Genomic DNA, 13,271 nt, shown 5'->3' with positions numbered 1-13,271 from the left:
CGTTCGGTTACCGAGATATCTTTCAAAGAGTGCTAGGGAGTAGTACAACTTAATTATTTTAGATATTTTTGACAAAGTGTATCACCATAAATTTCTCAGCCGTCTATCAACCGATTTGGGTTCTTAAGGCCCCAAACGAAAGCTACTACATTCTAGTAGAACGCTATTGATTTTTTTTTGATTGGACGTTCGGTTACCGCGATATCTTTCAAAGAGTGCTAGGGAGAAGTACAACTTAATTATTTTAGATATTTTTGACAAAGTGTATCACCATAAATTTCTCAGCCGTCTATCAACCGATTTAGGTTCTTAAGGCCCCAAACGAAAGCTACTACATCCTAGTAGAACGCTATTGAATTATTTTTTTGATTGGACGTTCGGTTACCGAGATATATTTCAAAGAGTGCTAGGGAGTAGTACAACTTAATTATTTTAGATATTTTTGACAAAGTGTATCACCATAAATTTCTCAGCCGTCTATCAACCGAATCGGGTTCTTAAGGCTCGAAACGAAAGCTACTGCACCCTAGAAGAACGCTTTTGAATTTCATTCCGATTGGACATTTTGTAACCGAGATATCTTTCGGGGAGTACTTTGGAGTAATACAACTTAACTTTTTAAGAGGTCTTTGACAAAATGCTTCATAATAAATGAATCAGCCGTGTGTCAATCGATTTGAGTTCTCTCAGCATCAAATGAAAGCTACAGCATCCAAGTAGTATGCTATTAAATTTCATGCCGTTTGGACATTTTGTTTCTGAGATATCTTTCCACGAGTACTAAGGAGTAATGAAATTTACGCTTTTGAGAGATTTTTGATGAAATGTATCATAATACATTTCTCAGCCGTTTGTCAACAGATTTTTTATGATCATATTTGGTTACACAAGTTAGTTATACATGAAAATGCAATTGCATCAAATACATAAAAGCTACTATCTCTTTGTAATATTTGAGCTTAATAAACAGTAGCAAAAATATCACGGAATGTATGTAGGAAAAGCCTTTTTACCCTTCTTACACCCATAAGAAGGGTATAAATATCGCTCGAAAAACCGACTTTCGATCCGAGGCCCGGAGGGCCGAGTCTCATATACCAATGAACTCAGCTCGACGAACTGAGCAAATGTCTGTATGTGTGTGTGTGTGTATGTGTGTATGTGTATGTGTGTGTATGTGCGTTACAAAAAAAGTCACGCACGTTTCTCAGCCGTCTGTCAACCGATTTGAGTTCTCTTGGAAGCAAATGAAAGCTACTACATCCTAGTAGAACGCTATTGAATTTTTTTTTCGATTGGACGTTTGGTTACCGAGATATCTTTCGAAGAGTACTTATGAGTCATACTTCTAAAATTTTTAAGATTTTTGACCAAGTGTATCATAATAAATATTTCGACCGTTTGTCAATCGATTTGGGTTCTCTTGGCACCAAATGAAAGCTACAGCATCCTAGTAGATCGCCCAGAAATTTTATTTCGATTGGACATTTGGTTACAGAGATATCTTTCGAAGAGTACTTCGAATTTATACAACTAAACCTTTTGAGATTTTTGACCAAAAGTATCATAATAAATATCTTAGCCGTCTGTCAACCGATTTCGGATATCCTGGCACCAAATAAAAGCTACAACATTCTAGTAGAACCCTATACATTTTCATTAGGATTGGACATTTGGTTACCGAGATATCTTTCAAAGAGTACTTGGGAGTAATACAGGTTAACTTTTTGAGATTTTTGACCAAGGGTACCATAATAAATATCTCAGCCGTCTGTCAACCGATTTGGGTTCTCTAAGCACCAAATGAAAGCTACAATATGCTTGTATAAGGCCCTGAAATTTTATTTCGATTCGACATTTGATTAATGAGATATCTTACGTAGAGTATTTCAATAAATTATTTTTTTTATTAAGGACTGTTCATTTTATAAAGAGGACACCTTATTTGTGGGATATCTTTTTTATTTTTCAATAAAATCATTATCGGTTTTTTGCATAAATTTCCATAGCTATTCTACAGTGTAGGAAAATTATAACATTATACAAATTGTCCTTAGTTATGGAACTGAAGCGGTTTTCGTTAAAACTCAATAAAACCCCATTTCTCAAAATTCTACACAACTTTCCACATACATAACTTTAAAATTTTCATGAACTTTTCAATGCGTTCGGATCTTATACTATTCTTCTAAAGGTAGAGTGTGATAGTTGGTCAGTAATAATGCACCAAGCATTATACAGCTTGATATAGTGAGTTGCCTTGTTATCAATGAAATTGATAAAAAATACTTATTTAAGTCGAGTGATGCAATAACACTACGGAATCAGTTCAAAATTTGTCCAGTATAGAAGAGAAATTTGTCCAGTATAGATACCGAAGAAAAATATGCTTTAAAGTACATTTTTCATCATAAATTTAATTTTTAATGATGGCCATAATGAAAAATTGCATACTTTTTGCTCCATAAATGCAAGTTTTTGATTCTAGAGAAGCTTATTATTATTTATTTTCAGCAAGGTCTGACCCTATGTGATTATATACCTTATTTGAAAATAACTACATGTTAATTTTTATTTTCGACATCATTGTTAAGTTGTATTTGCAATAGAGTACATCGTTATTTGGAAGAACCTTCAAAGAACGAAGCGATTTCATCTCCGGTAACTGCCATGAAGCACAGTATCCAAGCCAACAATGCTATCAAGAAGCGGTTTTCTGCATTTGAAATTGCATTATTAGTACTTTCGACTAGATCCATTGAAAACATTCAAAATTTAATATTTTTATACATTTTTGTTTAACAAATAAATTTTATTCTGAAAATCGAGTCCAACTTGTAACTTTAATATCTCAACAACCATTATTCCGATTAGGTTTATATTTTGCCAAAATATGTATCACTCAAACTGCTGCAGCATGGTAAACACTTTTATGCAATTAAAAATGATACACCGATGTTTTGGAGAAATTTTGTGTTTATCTTTAGCTTTCGGGAATTGAAAAATTGATCTCTCGAAACACTTTGCCACATTTCTATGAAGTTCAATAATTTTAATCCAATTTATTTATGGTTATTATCTGCTAATATAATGTACTGAACAACTAACCAAGGCTGCTCAAATTTGAACTACGCGTTTTCTTTTTATAGCCTTGCAAAGTTGTCCTCTTTATAAAATGAACAGTCCTTATATTCACTTGTTATCTTGCATTTGTTTTTGACCAGTCTATGGGAAATTATTTTTCAATAAATAATGCTGATCTCATACAAAGTGTATTCTAGCAGGTTATTGTTTTCAACAAAATTATAATTAACAAATTACAAATACACAGGAATTTTATGAAAACTAACAATATGTTAAATGAAAGCTTTAAATTTATATATTGTGGGAAAAATGCAAGAACTGTACAGCCAAAATAACTAGTTAATGCCAAAACTGATTAACTTAGTAGATGTATCATTTTTGTCCTTTCAACACCATAACCATGAATACCAAGTACTTCGGAGTTAATTTATTCGACTGATTAAGAGATATTAGACAAAGTGCATCTTGCTGATTTTTTTTATCCATTTGTTAATCGATTCAAGATTATTTGGCAGTTAACAAAAGATACAATATTCCAGAATATGAAAGCTATTTTTTTAACATTCCATATAAGATTCTTGGAGGTATCTGGCATTACTGGTAAGTCCATGGTCTATGCTATTTTGGGAACCATTTCACTAGATGTCAAATCCACAATATTTTCTAGAACTTTTGGCCAATCGCACAAAATAAATTTGCTTAATACGCATAATACAACAATATTTTTAATAAGTGTAAGAAGGGTTCTGTTCACCATAGGTGGATTAAATCGGGTTTTTATTAATCTATTCACTTACTTGTTATCTTGGATTAGTTTTTGACCAGTCTAAGGGAAATTATTTTTCAATAAGTAATGCTGACAAAGTGTATTGTTGTTTTCAATAAAACTATAAATAACAAATTACAAATACACAGGAATTTTATGAAAACTAACAATATGTTAAATGAAAGCTTTGAATTTATATATTATGGGAAAAATGCAAGAACCGGACAGCGAAAATAAATAGCTAATGCCAAAACTGATTAACTTAGTAGATATATCATTTTTGTCCTTTTTGCACCATAACCATGAATACCAAGTACTTCGGAGCTAATTTGATCGACTAATTAAGAGATATTAGACAAAGTATATCTCGCTGATTTTCTTATCCATTTGTTAATCGATTCAAGATCTTTTGGCAGTTAACAAAAGATACCGTGAGGTCGCCATTCACCGCTCATTTAACGGCATTTTCGTAAAGTATATGACGTTAAAATTCGACGTTTGCGAATATTGCACTTTAATTTACGTTAACAACTCAACAATTATGTTGTTATTATAGAAAAAATATAAAACGATTGTTAAATATGTTTACAACCGAAAAAATAAAAAATTCAAATGTGTTATCTCTTGGCTCCTATTACCCCTCATGCATCCATTCACCGCTCATAATGGATCCATTCACCGCTCACTGGATTATTTTTTCATGCAATCACAGAAACTATTCATTTATAAAAACAAAAAAACTTTTATTTACCAAAGTATTGATGATTCATGACATTCAGTTCATCCTGTTTTGTCAAAATGGAATTTTTAACGGGTTTTACCTGTTGGATATTTCTTCTGCTGTTTGCCCTGAACAGTTCCCATGTTTTCCTGCAGCGCAGTGTAAGAAATATTTTTTGAGAACGTGATTTCAGGTACACCCATATAAAAGCTTGGTGAAATGATAGTTTTTTGATTCACTTTTGCTACGATACTTTACTAACATTTGATCATTTGACTCAAAGTGAGCGGTGAATGGCGACCTCACGGTACAATATTCCAGAATATGTAAGCATTTTTTTAAAAAAATCACACAAGATTCTAGAAGGTGTCTGGCATTTCTGGTAGTTTAGTCCATGGTCCATGATGCTATTTTGGAAACCAATTCAATAGATGCCAAATCCGCAATATTTTCTAGAACTTTTGGTCCATCACACAAAATAAATATGTTAAATACAACTAATACAACAATAGTTTCAACAAGTGTAAGAAGGGTTCTGTTCACCATAGGTGGATTAATTCGGGTTTTTTTTCAGAATATCGCCCATGGATCCCTTCAGAAATGTATTCAGCGATTCTTTAAGAAAATCGCATTCTTTCGAAAATTCCAAATAACATTACTACATAAATTTGTTCAAGGATTCCAAACCCAAGGTAATCTTTATCGGGTTTCTTCAAAAATTATTCCATAGTTTATTTTTATAATTGCTCGTGGAATTCGTTCATAAAATCTATCAAGGCTTCTTTCAGAATTTCTTCCAGGGTTTCCTTATTGAAATTCTCCAGCGCTTACTTCACATATTCCCACATAAATTCCACCTGGACTTTTTTTATTTAGGTTGATTTCCTTCTGAAACTTAGAGTAATTGTTTTCAACATTGTTATAAGGAATCGTTTAAAAAATCATCGGAAATTTCTCCAGAGATGACTCCAGAGTTCTCTACGTGAATTCAATAGAATTTTTTTCAAAGATTATTGCATGAGTTCTTCCAGTGGTTTCTTTAGAAAATTGTTCAGGTATTCTTAAGAAACTCGTTCAGGTATTTCCGGAAGACCAGCAAAGATTTGTTCAGGAATTGCTCTAGGGATTCCATTGAAAATTTCCTCATTAAAGTATCCATGAATTTTTCCAAGGATTCATTCAGAAAATCCTGCAGAAATTCCTCCAGATTTTTTTGCAGGAGATTTTTTTTAAGATTCCTTAAGAATTTCACCAGATATTCCTCCCTGTATTACCACAGGAATTCATCCGAAATTTCCTCTTAGGATAACTTACATAACATCTTCATGGATTCTTTAAGAAATGAATTCAGAAATATTTTCTAGAAATTCTACGAAATTTCTTTTAGATATATCTCTAGAGTTTTTTATTGATCTTTGCAGATGCTTATATATGCGTTTCACCAGAAATTTCAACAGATTTTTTCAAGAATTCGTTCACTGATTTCTCCAGGAATACTTCCATAAAATCGGGAAGTTTCTCCAGGTATTTCTCTACTTATTTTTGTTTCAGCAATTTCTTCAGGAAAACCAAGGGAAAACAGGAAAGATTTCCTTGAAGAAATATTATTATCTCCAAAATTTTCTTCCACAGTTCTTCCATGAAGTTTTTGCTTAGATGTTCCTCTAGCGACTTCACGAAAGTTCTTCAATAAATTGCACAAAAATTACTGAAGGATTGTTTAAGGAATTGCCCTGAATGAATTTTCTTTAAAAACTTCCGGGGATACTAAAAAAATCTTGTAACAATTTATGATGTTATTTCTGAAGCAACTCCTAGAGAACTCCAGGGATAATACCCAGGAGAATACATGGGCACATTAAGATAGGCACATAACTCTAAACTAACGTCTGAAGAAACTCTGCAAGTAATTACAGGGAAAATATTTGAGAAAAATCTGTAGGAATACTTGCAGAAATTCATGAAGGAATTTCTAACGAATCTTTTGAAACATGCCTGCAGAAATCGCAAATAAAGGTACTGATGGAATTGTTGAAGAAATCCCTTTATAATTATGTGATCCCTGGAGGATATTCTAAAGAAATCCTTGAAAGAACTCCTGAAGGAATTCTCAGAAAAAATTTCTTATACAATTTCCGAAGGGATTTGAAGCTACGAAATAGATTTTGGAGCAATTTCTGCAGGAGTTGTTGGGAGAATCTTTGAAAAAATAAATCTTAAATAATTCTAAAAGAAAGTTCTAAATAAATCCAAATTAATGCATGGGGAATACCTGAATGAACTATAGACTGTTTCAGAAATTATAAATACACTTTGTTTATTAAATTAAATGAACTTTTCCAATGATTTTTACCAACTTCTTTCACATTATAGCATATTGTACTCCATATTTTTGTATTTCCTTTCAATTGTCATGATTATATTAAAGAGGGCCCATATAGCCGAGGCGGTAAACGCACGGGTATTCAGCATGACCATGCTGAGGGTGACGGGTTCGATTCCCGGTCGGTCCAGGATCTTTTCGTAAAGGAAATTTCCTTGACTTCCTTGGGCATAGAGTATATTCGTGCCTGCCACACGATATACACATGCAAAATGGTCATTGGCAGAGGAAGCTCTCAGTTAATAACTGTGGAAGTGCTCATAGAACACTAAGCTGAGAAGCAGACTTTGTCCCAGTGAGGACGTTACGCCAAGAAGAGAGAGAGAGAGAGAGAGAGAGAGAGAGAGAGAGAGAGAGAGAGAGAGAGAGAGAGAGAGAGAGAGAGAGAGAGAGAGAGAGAGAGAGAGAGGAGAGAGAGAGAGAGAGAGAGAGAGAGAGAGAGAGAGAGAGAGAGAGAGGAGAGAGAGAGAGAGAGAGAGAGAGAGAGAGAGAGAGAGAGAGAGAGAGAGAGAGAGAGAGAGAGAGAGAGAGAGAGAGAGAGAGAGAGAGAGAGAGAGAGAGAGAGGAGAGAGAGAGAGAGAGAGAGAGAGAGAGAGAGAGAGAGAGAGAGAGAGAGAGAGAGAGAGAGAGAGAGAGAGAGAGGAGAGAGAGAGAGAGAGAGAGAGAGAGAGAGAGAGAGAGAGAGAGAGAGGAGAGAGAGAGAGAGGAGAGAGAGAGAGAGAGAGAGAGAGAGAGAGAGAGAGAGAGAGAGAGAGAGAGAGAGGAGAGAGAGAGAGAGAGAGAGAGAGAGTGAGAGAGAGAGAGGAGGAGAGAGAGAGAGAGAGAGAGAGATTAAAAATGTATTGAGAAAGCCCGTAATGGTGGTTCTTGATCAAATATTCCGGTAAAAATTACTCTGACCAATCGAGAAATATCTTTTATTAACGATACAGCATTTTTTATTGTGTTAGGAAGTTAAATATTTCATCTGTGAGATTTTTTTCTTCTCTACTATGCTACATTTTTTGACCACTTTGTGCAACTTCAAATTTTAATCATATAGTTTACAGAGCCCTATTTTTTAACTTTTACCAGAAACATCAACAAAATTGGTATTATTTGCTTCGTTAGCATGTTGACTATAAGAGGTAGAAGAAACTTTTGTGGATATTGTGCTCATATTGAAATGGTAGTTAATCGTTAGTGTATTTATAATTTCTGAAACAGTCTATACTGGAGAAACCTGTGGAGAAACTATTAAAATTCATAAACAAAAAGAAAAAAAAACTGGTAAATTTTTTAAAGATTTTTTTGAGAATTTTCTAGGGGAGCTTCCAAGAAAATCCTTAAAATGGAGCAATACCTTAAGGAACCTCTGGAGAAATTCGAGCAATAATAACTGAAAAACTTCGTTGATAAATTTTGAATTCATAGAGAAAATCCCTAGCTTCTGATAGAATCCCCGATTTTGTGAAAACAATGCCCTGCAATTGCATCTTTTTAAGAAATGGTTGGAGAAATTCCTTGAAGAAGTTCTTGAGAAATTTGTGATAATATTTCTTAACGATTTCTTAACGATTTCCTTCAGAAACGTTAAACATGAAAGAATAAAAGCATGAATTTATATGTAGCCCTCCTTGAAGGAATATCCAATGTAATTTTTTGAAGAATTTCAGATGAGGCTTAAACCATTTATGAGAAACTCCTAAACAAGTCCCAATGAAAGTTCCTTGGGGAATCCCCGAAAGAATCCTTGGAGGATTTTTTGGAGAAATTTTCAAGAATTCTAAAACGAATCTTTAGAGCAATTCTTGTTGAAAACATTAAAAAAAATCGGCGATAATCTTCTTTTTGTAAACATTCCATAAACTTTTTGATAAATCCTGAAAGAGTATTCCTTCACTTTTCTGGCGAAGTCCGTGGAGGTAATACTGTATTTTTTCAAGAATTTTTAAGAAGAAAGTTTGTTAAACTCATAAAAATAATCCCAGCAATAATGTCTCTTTCACGTTAATTAGGGAAAAAATCGTAAAATAATAATGCATGGAGTAGTTTTCCCAGAATAATTCTAAATTAGGCGCAATAGTGAAATCATTTCCTTGGGGGCGTACCAGTAGAATGGGCGCTGAAATTTGAAAACCTTGAGTAACCAGCTCTGATTTTAGCATGACAGCACTGAAAACGAATCCAGCGTGGCAGTTCATACAGCGAGCAGTAATCATAACATCAACTGGGAAGAAGCGAAACTGCTCAAATGTGTCAACAAATCTTCGCATTTGAATGCATGGGAGTCCATGTTCATCACAGGGTCGAAAAAGCAATTGATGAATGAGGATGACCCTCCCATCGCATCGTATCTCTTCGACCTAGCAGACTTGACGATAGAGTAAATTTCTCTTCTTTTGGACGTATACGAACAACGTACGAACACAACGCAGTCAGTCGGACATTGTCCTGAAGATGGGCAAGATCTCGCTCGAAACCGGTCGACAAAAGGTAATTTTTTAAATCTTTTCTTGACGATTGTAAGAACGATAAGTGTTGTCTTGTGTCGCGTCGCGTATTGTGTGTGTCGTGTAGTTCTTACGTTAGTGCAACTGTAAAGTAAATAGTGAATGAGAAGTTTCTTGAGGCCTCACAAAAGTATGAATGAAAAGGAATGAGTGTGTTTAGATACGAATTGAGCAGGTACTTCTTAATTTTTTTTGCCCGATTTAATCAGTTTTGCGACTCTAAAAAGATGATATGACCTATCTAATTTGAATCTCTTGGAAAAGTCAAGATGTGGAGGTTTGATGTGAGCAAGATTTTGTCTCAACAAGTGGTTCTGTCCAGAAATTCCACAAATTCTTCTATTCACAAGATTCAGTTGCATCTTACTAATTGGAGCAAGTGTGCCGCGACAGCAAGGGCAGAATGGTATGGATAGATGCATTTGACAAAAAAAATATGCGTTTATTATTTTTTTCTCCTAGCCCGGGGAGTATTGTAACCAACGGGTTACAACCTGAAGCTAGTTAGCCCAAATACAAGATGAAATAATTGTACAAATGAACTCGAAATTTGAATTAAATTAAAAAATCTTTCCCAATATCCTTTCTAAATGGAGGTGAGTGATGTCGCCGCCAAACCTGGGACGCGTTCACAGAAAATGATAGGACGAGCTCGTCTCACGTTTGTGGAATTAATTAGGTGAGAAATCATGGAAGGGAGGTGATCTATCTCATAAAATATACTCTTAGTAGAAATTAACCATAAGGCAAACCAAAAAAGAAAACAATTGAGAATAAATGTATTTGAATTACCGCCCCCCCTCGCAGAATTTAATTCCTGCCATTAGCTAGAGTATTAACCCAAGCCACGCCGGATCACCTCCATTCAATTACTTAGGTCTAAATTATAAGGTTCAATCAACTGTCAATACAAATCTGCTGTAGCCTGCCCTCGACGAAGCGTACCTCTTCTGAAAGTTGGCGTCCACCTAGGTAGCGTTTTCGACGGATACAGCTGCTTTGGAGTGGGAGAGAAAACTCCGGGAAAAGGAGGGCTATTGAGGAGTGAACGATATAAAAGGCGACTCTTCCATGTGGATCGCTCTCTGTTCCTTTCTGGAAAATATCAAGATCATTCCGGCTTCGCGATTACAACCGAGTGCGATTGGTGAATCGGCTAAAGTTATCGGGTGATACCGTGTGCTCTAAAAGAACGTGAAGAGTGACGAGTTTACGAAGCCAATATCGGAGGTGAAATAATTGAGTGTGGCCAGACTAGGGGTCTCGTACCCGGCCAAGTTAGGGCTTTCCCTCCCGAAGACCCGCTCTGAGGCACAAGTGACGGTGAACCCAGGTGAACTCTGTAAGTTTGAGTGATTATTGAGAGGACTCCGGAGTTGCAAGCCGGTAAGCAGATTGATCGAACACCAACCTACGGTCGGTCAGTGAATAGTGATCCGTGACAGGGAAGCCATCACGGATGAGAAGTGACCCTTTGGCGGCGGCTTAAAAGTCTGCAGAACGTAAATCTACTGTGGACCGCATCGACGACCAGTTCATCCACACCCACGTGGTCTGTACGGTATCCAGCGAACCCATACCATCGGCGGGTCTCACCGAGCGACCCGACAAACACAACCCCTCAAGGCGATCGGCGTGTCGCTAGCCAGGTACGTGAGTGGCCCTGTTAATCTCTCCCCTCCTATGGCTCCCCGGACGAATTCGTGGATCGCCAGTCTTGCAGGAACCTTCGTCTGCGACGGCGCCCAACCGACCGACGGCCGCAACACTTCAAGATAGCCAACGATTATTAGACAATGACCCTTTGTGCAAACAATTGTGAAATTTCTAAATGCATCCCTATGCCCAAAATTCTTTGTTTTCCTCCTCTCCTCTTCTTGGCGTAACGTCCTCACTGGGACAAAGCCTGCTTCTCAGCTTAGTGTTCTATGAGCACTTCCACAATTATTAACTGAGAGCTTCCTCTGCCAATGACCATTTTGCATGTGTATATCGTGTGGCAGGCACGAAGATACTCTATGCCCAAGGAAGTCAAGGAAATTTCCTTTACGAAAAGATCCTGGACCGACCGGGAATCGAACCCGTCACCCTCAGCATGGTCATGCTGAATACCCGTGCGTTTACCGCCTCGGCTATATGGGCCCCAAAAAATCGGCGATAATCTTCTTTTTGTAAACATTCCATAAACTTTTTGATAAATCCTGAAAGAGTATTCCTTCACTTTTCTGGCGAAGTCCATGGAGGTAATACTGTATTTTTTCAAGAATTTTTAAGAAGAAAGTTTGTTAAACTCATAAAAATAATCCCAGCAATAATATCTCTTTCACGTTAATTAGGGAAAAAATCGTAAAATAATAATGCATGGAGTAGTTTTCCCAGAATAATTCTAAATTAGGCGCAATAGTGAAATCATTTCCTTGGGGGCGTACCTTTGTTTATTTTTCTTTCGTATTCTTTGTTTTATTTTCAATTAAACAGAATGTGCGCGTTATTATTGCTCCTTAATCAATCTGCAAGAAGAAAGCACCTTTACCAGCATTGTGAGGCTATCTATCTTCAGGTAAGTGTCGATTTATCGGATCTTCCCCCGGTTTGCCCTGAGTAACCTGAGCTAGCCATTTAGATCTGAATGCAGTAGACTGCAAGAACAGAATTAGGTTTTTATAGTTGATGGTGATTTAAGATTGTTTCAAGTTCTATAATAATTTAAAGTTACTATCAGTAAAAATTAATTTTATATGTTTTTATATAGTTGCAAAAGTGCCTGCAAAGTTCTCATGGACTTTTTATTAAAAAAGAGTTTATTTCTCAATTACACTTAAAAACAATTCTTAACAAATAAATAACAATAAATATTATTGTTGCTTGGATCATGTTTGTATAATCAAATACAAAATCACTTGACATATATTGTCGCGCTTATCTTTTATTAGAGTCCTGCGGTGGTCGTACGCTCGCAAGGCATACCGCCGCATGACAGTCGCAAGGCAATACAAAAGAAAAAGTATTCCCGCCAAAAACAAAAGCACATGGGTTTCGCGAAGTGGCAGATGTTTTTGAATGTATTTGTGACGAACGACAAGAGTGGCTCAGTGGAATGAGTGTTCTTGCTGTCAAACCCCATATAATGGAATTATATACTTTTAAATCTGGTGACGCTGTTATGATTAGCGACTGTCGCGCTAATATCAGAAGCCATAGGCAGATAATCGCCATATTCTGATTTTTCTTGAGAGGCATAATATATATAAAATCCCAGAGTTTTCTGTCCTTCCGTCACGCCTTGAAATGTTTCACAGAATGAAAGCTACAATAATCATTACATTGTAGCATTGTACCTATGTTGACTTGGTGCATCCTTGCATTGGTGCCTCATTGCATTGGTGCATCGTTGCATAGGTGCATCGTTGCATAGCTACATATGCATATGTACATCGTTGGATTGGTGCAACATTGCATTGATGCATCATTGCATTGGTGCATCACTGTATTCGTGCATCGTTGCATTGGTGCATATTTTAATTAGTACATCGTTGCATTGGTGCATCGTTGTATTGGTGCATCGTTGTATTGGTACATCGTTGTATTGGTGCATCGTTGCATTGGTGCATCGCTGCATTTGTCGTACATCAATGCATCGTAGGATTTTTAAAGCATTGTTTTGTTATATCAATTCAGCAAGTTCCAGAATTTTCTTTCCATTTTATGGGTTCCGATCCTACAACAGTCATTTACAGTCAAAAGGTGGATGCTTGGAAGTATACCTTTCTGGCTGTTCGAGTCCGTATAAAGTTGATCATCAATATTAACTTCTTTTCTCAATCA

Source organism: Aedes albopictus, chromosome 3, assembly GCF_035046485.1.
Source record: "Aedes albopictus strain Foshan chromosome 3, AalbF5, whole genome shotgun sequence".
NCBI lineage: Eukaryota > Metazoa > Arthropoda > Insecta > Diptera > Culicidae > Aedes > Aedes albopictus.
Note: the sequence above shows the minus strand (reverse complement) of the source record.